At 48.2% G+C, this 8662-nt stretch overlaps 1 long non-coding RNA gene across 1 annotated transcript; it reads left to right on the top strand.

Moving 5' to 3' along the window:
• The first annotated feature begins 568 nt into the window (after window positions 1–568).
• On the top strand, window positions 569–5880 carry LOC111769909 (uncharacterized). The gene is made up of 3 exons (XR_002802741.2): window positions 569–1218; window positions 4761–4904; window positions 5658–5880. It is a non-coding gene; the product is annotated as an uncharacterized lncRNA (long non-coding RNA).
• Window positions 5881–8662: the final 2782 nt, after the last annotated feature.

Below are 8662 nucleotides of genomic sequence, written 5' to 3' on the forward strand. Positions count from 1 at the left end.
AACCCATGAACCCCAGGCCACCCAAATGGAGTGTGTGAACTTAACCACTACGCCACAGGGCTGGCCCCCTACTGTTTTTTTTTTCTTTTTTAATAAAAATACTGTTTTAATCTTAAAGCCGGTACCTGCATTGCTACATTAAGGAAAATAGAAAGTAATTGAAGCTACTTTAGACAGTATAGTTCCAATTTTGTAAATAACACACAGAACAAGAACTGGGGGTAAATACGTCAGAATATTAATATCGAGTATCTGTTTGTAGGGAAACAGCTGGCAACTTTTGAGACCGAGTTAGCATGAGAGACTTTATGTCTAAACCACCCCCCACCCTCTGCTTATTCTCGCCGTGCGCTTTGGAGAAACGCTTAGACCTGCACGTAGGCAAGCTAATGAGTAACCAGTCAGCAACCAGTAGAGAGAATGACTTGTTAGCAGAAGATTTCAGGCCTCTGCCCAAACTCTTGCTTCTCTCCCTCAGAAGAAAACAACTATGTTTTCTTAGATTCCTCAGGAATGTCACATTCAGCAGATCCAAAACTTTTGTCTACAGAGAGGCGCCCGGCGGTCTGCGGTCATCCAATACCTGGCACTCCTGAGTCCCCTCCCCGACCCCGTTGGCCTTATATAACTCATTTCCAAATCAGTTCCCCTCGCAGATGGTTTTTTAGCATAGTCCACCATCTTTCAGTTAGCTAGCTCATTGCTTAAGTGAAATTTTCTCTCTCCACCGCCTTGCCTCTTGACAGATTGGCTTTTGTCTTGCGGAGAGCAGGTCAAGCCCTTGCTTGGCATCACTTTTATTTTCTCATTTAGATTTTTCCGCAGGTTATAATCCTGCAACGTTATTGCTGGCACCTTCACAAATCGCTGTGATGGAGGGTTATGGTTGGGGAGCAGGCCGAGCCCTCCCATTGTCCATCTGCTCCCCTAACCTCTACCCCAGATGTTCATATTTTCTGCTCCCATCCCCACACGCCACATTCCCACCTTCTGGGTCTACTCCCCAGGGAGCTGGTTTCAGCAGAAAAAAGAGCAAATCTCAGCAGCCCCTTCCAAATTGTGGGAGTGCCTGGGAGGGAATTAAGCCTTGTCAAAACTTCCAAAATTCAAACCAGGAAGAACCTGGCTGAGGAAACCTGGGTGGATGGGAATTCAGTTGTGCAGTTTCTCCTGGGTAGGAGGAGGTCTTGGAGTGGCATCTGTCGGCCTTGATGATGGGTAAGAATTTTATTTATGACCTCTGTTGTTCGAACTCTCTCCAAATCTCTCTCTATCACTGTTCTCAGGTTTCTTCCCTGGAGCCTCCATGTCGACCAGGATCTTGACCTGAAGGAAGAGGATTCTGTACCTCTCCTATCTCTGAACAGACATAATTGCCTTTTTTAAAAAATGGCGTTTTTAAATAGCATGAAAAAAATGGCAATACCTCGACAAGGTCAAGTGACCCTAGGGACAGCCACAAGTTGGTGACACAAGAGTGTTGGTGGGCCTGGCGTAAGGAAGGGACTTTCAGCCAAAGCAAGGAGGGCGTGTGCTGCATCAGAGCAGAGAGAAGCAGAACCATGATGGGGCAGGAGGGGAATGGCACGGAACAGTATCAGTGTAGAAGCAGTGGCCTGAGGCTCTGAAGACAGCACAGCAGCACTCAATGGGCCACCGTGCGCAGAGCCCCTGCTGTAATAAAAATAATGGCTACTGTTTACTGACGTCTTCCTAGTGCCCATCCTTGTGTTTTTTCCTGTCTGAATTCCTCACCACCCTCTTTGAGTGAAGAAGTTAAATCCTCTTTGCAGACAGGAGGAGACTATGCCTCAGAAAGGCTAAGTGATTTTTCCAGAGTCACAGAGATGGTTAGTTGCAGCACTGGGATTTTCAAGAAGGTGCGCCAGCTTCGTGGGCCCAGGATCCTGTGCAGTCACCAGGTCTAACGCTCTGCAGTCGCCATCTTGAAATCTTTAATGATTTTTGAACAAGGTTGCCTTGCACTGGGTCCCACAAATGATGCTGCTGGTCCTGTCTGGCTGGCAGGTAGGCCTTCAATAATACCTGCATCCATTAGCCACAATGCATGAAGACGGACAGGAATGGTAAATAACTCACCAAGGGGAGAAAATCAAACCTAATGAATGAGATACACTGATGAAAAACAAACCAATATGCCCCATAGAATCACAGGAATGCTCAGAATTGGGGGAATCAGGAACTTAAGAAGAATGGTTTTGGGGCTTTGCCATATTTAGCGAATAAAAATAGAGGATGACCAGTGAAATTTGAATTTCAGTTAATCAGAGAAACTGTGTTTAGATAAAAAATGAATAATTTTTTTTTTTAGCATTTGGGACATACTTATACTATAAAGTTACTTGGTGGTTTATCTGAAATTCAAATCTAACTGAGTGTCCGTGTTTTATCTGGCAAAGGTATTTAGAACAGTATTTGAATGTCTATAAGGAGTAAGCAGACCTATAGGTTCTGCTCTGATAGGCCTCAGGCTGTTGATTGGGGCAGAAGATAATTTCGGGCCTATGGGTGCCTACCTTAGTCTCCCACGTATGCCAGGGCAGTTAGGAGGAGCCGAGACATTTTCAGTGGGGCCACACCCTCCAGTGAAAGTCTAAGTGCCAAGGCCTGGCAATGGCCCTCAGAGTCACATAGACTCCAGAGACCATGAAGTCCTGTGACTTCCTCTTCATTATGGTCCTTCTCATCTTGGAACTTTGATGTCCTGGTTCTGGGCTGTGGAAGGTGGTGGTATTCTCCCTGGTGACTTTTAGTCACTGGATTCAAGCTCCACCCACAGTCAGGGATGTAGGGGGTTCCTTCCCAGCACAGGGGTATCCCAGTCCTCTGTCCCAGAGCCCCAGCTCAGAGCTTCCCTTCCAGTGGGCAACCCAGGCTTTGGGAGTAGGGGAGGCTGGGTGTTTGGCCAACAGGATCTGAGTTCTTTGTGAGTGCTTCGTCTGGAATCTGTCTGGCCCCCAGAACTTCTCCTCTGCCTAAATGGCTCTGTATCCTTCCATCTCTCTCTTATTCTCCCTCTCCCTTCCTCTTATTCTTTATACTTCCTTCACTGTCTTACTCTTCACCTCTTTCTTTATTTCTGTCTATGTGTTGGATTCCTTTTAATCGGATTCATATTCTTTGTCTCTTTCTCTCTGTGTGTCCCTTACTCTCTCTTCTCTGACTGCCTGTCTCTCAGTCTTCATAGCGATGGTTCCATCTGTTTGTCTTTAATTGCTCTCCCTCATTTCTGTCACTCTTTGTTTCTGGGTGTCTTTGTCTTTCCCTGAGACAGAAGTATCTGTTCATGAGCCCTACACGTGCCGTCCTGAGCCAGTGACTTTTTCCTGATGGGATGATGAGGCACCCTGACTACTCTCCCCTTGAGGCCCCTGGGCATGGCTGCTCCCCTACAGCCTCTCTACCTTTCACCTCCTGAGAACGTGGCTCTTTACTGAGTTGGGGAACGTGGCCCCATCTCACAGCAGATGAGAAGGATGAGAAAGCTGGATTCTTTCCCCTCAAACCCACTCTCTCGTGCTAGCTGATTCAGCCCCATGATGCCGTATGACAGGCAGTGCCCAGGGAGAAGAGACACCACCCTGGCCTCCGTTGCATCACATGCAGGGACTCTGTTGACATCTCAGACTCCAGAGAGAACGCCCTGCCCAGAAAGAGTGGTTCCTGCTGGATCAGGGGCTAGGTGTCCATTTCAGTTGGTGAGTTGGTCAGTTGGTGACCCAGTCAGTCCGTCCCTCAGTGCCACATGCCACCAGCTACAAGCACTGCTTAAGGGGACACTGGTGAGAAGGAATCAGATGCCCCTTCAGGAGGTGCATTGACAGCTGAGATGTGGGAGGGGTTGGTTTCTGTGGCAAAGCACGGAGCCAGGGCTGGAGTCTCACAGCATGAGGGTGACATCCAGAGCTTCCTACAACCTGCTCATCCGCTTTGTCCAGTTGAGGTGAAGCCTGGAAGTGTCCAGGCAAGTCTGGCAAGGGCAGGAGACTCTCCCCCTGCACTAACATGAAAAGAACTGCTAGTGCAAAGATGACCTCGGGGGCTGTGAGGGCAGGTGTGGGGACATGTGTCCCCATGAAACCTAAAGAGGGGTCCAGGCTCAGATCAACGTCCCCCGTGCATCTTCCACTCCATCCAGACCCATGTGAAGGGGTTCTCTGCCCTGCCACCTCTGCCTGGCTTCCCTGTCCGTCAGTCTCATCCCCACTTCCAGTCCTGCAGCAAGGAGCCTCAAAGAGTTACTAGCTTAGTGGAGGTTCTGCTAGAAACAGACTTGAGCCAAGGCCTCGAATGCTCCCAGGAGCGACAAAGGGATGAGCAAAAGAAGCCAAGCCATTTGGGAGGAAGTCCCCACCTCAGCCTGGTCCCACAAGGATCTTTGGAGCACAAAACAGGGATTTTGTACTCCCACACTGGTCAGCCATTGTCCAAGAGCTGAAGGGAGGGGACATAAACTCCCAGACACTTCTGGTTCTCCATCTGGGCAAGGAGACGCCTCTGAAGGAAGTCTCAGGGTGAACCCATAGCAGCAAAACAATAATCCGGGTCATGGTCATACAGAGACAATGAAAGGTGTGGAAGGAACCTGAGCATGGCATCCACCATGTTCAATGCAGTCAGTCACCTGGGGCAAGGCTTCCGTCTCAGACATCTTTGGTGTGGGCCCTGGAAGAGAGAGCAGCTTTGAATGGTTCAGGAAGTAGCTTCCGGACTATAACCTGCAGCCCTGCTCTGTCTAGGAGAAGGCTGGAAGATGTCCGGTGGCACCAGCAGCTGCAGAAGCTCCTCCTACAGAGATGAACGTGTCAACGACAACTAGTGCAGGGGCTTTTTCAAGTGTTGCGAGGTCCTGTGTAGGAGGAAATGTGTTTATCCCACAGCAGGTAAGGAGGAAGTCTGAGCTCGGATGGAAGTCCTTCGATCCAGTTGGTCTCAATACCCTGGTACCCCAGACCCATGGGGAGGGGGTGCCCACCTCCTTATCTCTGGCAGAGCCCTTGTGAGGCCTCTCTGCATTTAACACCACCCTTGTCCCAGGCAAGGACTCCCACAGGGTTCCCTGGGACAGTGCTTTCTCCCAGACCCCTCCAAGGCCCCCAGAAGGAAGGTCGCCATGGAGTGGAGGAGGAGCAGGCAGCTGTGGTCCCGGGTGCAGGAGACTCGAGTTGGAATGAAAACTGCTTGTAACTCACAGTGTGACTGTGAAGGACGACTGTATCTCTCTGAACCTCAGTTTTCCCATCTGTAAAATGGACACAATCACATCCATCAGGACCACATCCTACACAGGGCTTAGTCATCCATAAAGCACTGTGGGAGTTGAGGGCTCTTTACTGATTTCCCCTCTGGGTCCTGGGGGGCGTCCACAATAAAGCCCAGCAGGACCATCAGAGTTGGGGGCCTCTCGAGAATCATCCAGCCAGTGTCCTGATTTTACCGATCGCAACACTGAGTCAGTAAACAGCTGGGACTGACCCCAAGACCAGTGATTCTTCAATTTTGCCACCTCGCGCTCCATCTTTCCTGCCCCAAATGGCCTTGGAACTTGTTGGCCAGGGTCCCACTTGAGGTGGAGAATCTGGACATAAGGTGGCTGCCCCATGGGTAGACATGCTGATCTAATGTTCTTTCTGCAGACAGATTGATGCCAGTGTGATGAAGCTGAGGATTCCTGGTGTCCAGGGAGTCCACTTCCCACACAAGCCTGAGGTATCCGCAGTCCCCGCTGAAGCCTTGGTGCTGCCACGGATGCTTCCTCTGTGCCCGGTCCTTTGTGTATTCCTGGCACCCAGAAAAGGGCTGGGCACGGAAAATGTGTTTTGACCAGAGAACAAATAAAAGCACACGCTTCTGTCGGCATACCTGGCGTCTGTGATTCACAGAGTCTCGCCTGGTGGCTGGGAGTGGGTGGGGAGCGTGGAGACTCTCCCACAGCATGAATCCTCACACTCATGGACATGGTTTTTGTCTAAGCTATAGATCTAGAATTCAAATTGCTTCTAGGTTTTTCCTTCAGGCAAGGCTAAGTTGTTCTTGTAGAAAAAACCGAGGAACTCTGCCAAATAGATGGACCAAGTTACCCTCTTACCTGCAGTGTATATGGGTCTCTGTTTCCCTGTAACTTAATCAATAATGTGTTTCTGACTTTAAAATCCTTCTCAAGCCGGTGTATGAAAATTGATGTCTTATTTCAGTTTGCATGCATGATTAGTTAGGGAGCCAAATACATATTTGAGCATGCAAATAATCATGATATGATTAATATTCATATTTAGTGCTGCATTAACAAACAATTACAAAGTCTCAGTGGCATAGCACTGTACCAGTTGATTTCCACAGACTCAACGGAATTGTGGGGCCGTATGAGAGGGCATTCAAACCTTACAAAACTTCAAAAGATCCGTGTAGAAAGAGCTGGGGAGGGGAAACCTCAGCAGGTAGGAAAAACAGACTCAAAAGGCTACGTACTATTTGATTCCATTTATGTGACACCCTCAAAAGGCAAAACTATAGGGACAGAAAACACATCAGTGGTTGCCAAGAGCACAATAGAGGAAGGGACTGACTCCAAAGGGTGCAGGAGAATTTTGAGGAGAGATGGAACTGTTCTCTATCTTGGTTGTGGTGGTGGTTACATGATCAAAACTCATAGAACTGCACCCTAAATTGGGTGAATTTTATAACAATAAACAAGATAGACACATCCCTCCCCCTTTAGGACCTTATGTTCTCATAGAGAAGCATCCCCATAACCCAGCTCTGAGGATCCTCAGTGATAATCATCAAGAAAGTGGCAAGTGCAGGGCAAGATGGGGAACCGAAGAGGCCCTCCAGCTCAGAGAGAGAGACAGTCTCATGCATAAAGGCACCCTATGGCAAGAAGAACAACACTTAGTGCTTTCCCTGGGTGATTGTACTTCTTCATGATGAGCTATGTGAGATAACAGGCTCTCTTTCTTACATATTTTTTATTTTTATCAAAGTTCTGCATGCAGATGGATTAAAGAGTCACATCGTTTTACAAAGGTTCTTGTGAAAAACAGCAGTTGCTTACTACCCTCCCCCACAGAGTGGTATTGGCACCTATCTCCTCTCTCTGAGTCCTATTCGTGTAATGTCACATCTTGACTTTCCAGTTTTAGATATAATCTGTTGACTTCCCACGATTGAAAATGAGATTTCCTCTACCTCTTTTCTCCCTACCCCTCTAGAATACAGGCTTACCCTTCCACCACCAGTGCCCCCGCCCCCGAAGTTAAACCTGTATGATAATTTTGCTTAGATCAGCACCATTGTTTACATTATTATGACTATGTGAACACTGTCGCAGCTGAACTATGTGGTAAACTACACCACTGTTCCCTTCTGGCACAACTTTTTTATTTTCTCTGAAATGAAAAATTGTCTCATCTTGCGTTTGCTGGGTTTTCTGCGTACATAGCGCCTATTCAACCACAAACTCTTCACCAGTTGCCAAAGTTTCCTCTCCATGTATTCATATGCACTACTAATTTCCCCTTCCAGAAGACGAATTCCCTGGAGCCCTCCGAGCCCCTCCAATCTGGGCTGATGGCCCTGTATTTCTGGTCCTCAGTTGTCACTCTGGGATCTCCCATCCCTGTCATCATGGAGACTCCCTTATTTTCTCTCCTACATTCTCTTTTCTGTATCCCATGCATTTGTTTTCTTGGTTTCATCTTAATAGGCTTTCTTTTGATGTTTAGAATTGTTCCATACAAACCTCTTGCCAGTCAGTGTTCAGTAAATGAGAACCTTCCTTATAATCACGAAAGAACAATTGGGGTAATTTGGGGTGTGGGAGAATTTTTTGAGCATGTTACATGGCACACCTTCCCTAACTAGCTGTTAAACTGACGGCTGAGAAGAGCTCTAATGGTTGTCTCGGGAAAGGTGGCTCAGCTGTGATTCACTTCAAATCAACTTCACTTCCACTCGCAGTGCGAAGGGGTAGCACTGTGTTCACTGTCTTCCACGTCCTTCCACCCCCTTTGCCTCAAATCCTTCTCGGTGACCTAGTCAGTTATTACTATGCCCCCTTCACAGCTGGGGACGCCGAGGCCTGAAGAGGTTTGCATTGCTGTCCCCTCTTCAGCTGTCGTTCAACAAGGACACTTTGAGAAACCCGCATGCGACTAGCAGAGCGCCTGGAACTGCGGATGTTCCACGGAAACAACTCCGGAGGGAGCAAGCGAATGTGTCACCCGGAGTTTGGGGAAGGGTGTGACCCTGAGTAACTCAGCAGGGAGTGTGGCAATCCCCAAAAGTCCAGGAGTGTGGGAAAGTCAGGGCACGCTGGGAGCCACAGTTCTGAAATGGTTCCAGGTTTCTCAAAAGTTCCTTTGTCACATCCTTCTGGTCTGCCCTTTACTCTCCCCTCTTTGCCCCTCCCCTGACCCACCTCAAATGCAGGTGTTTCGGGGTCCCCTAAGATGTTCCAGACAAGCCTTATGAGTTGTGGCTTTGTCAAAACTTTGTAAATTGGGTGAATTTTACAATAATAATCAAGATAGGCACATCCCCATTAGGACGTTGTATCCTCACAGAGAAGCATCCCCATAAACTGGCTCTGACGATCATCAGTGATAATCATTAAAAAAGTGACAAGTGCAGGGCAAGATGG

The sequence above is a fragment of the Equus caballus genome, chromosome 22 (genome assembly GCF_041296265.1).
Source record: "Equus caballus isolate H_3958 breed thoroughbred chromosome 22, TB-T2T, whole genome shotgun sequence".
Taxonomy (NCBI): Eukaryota; Metazoa; Chordata; class Mammalia; order Perissodactyla; family Equidae; genus Equus; species Equus caballus.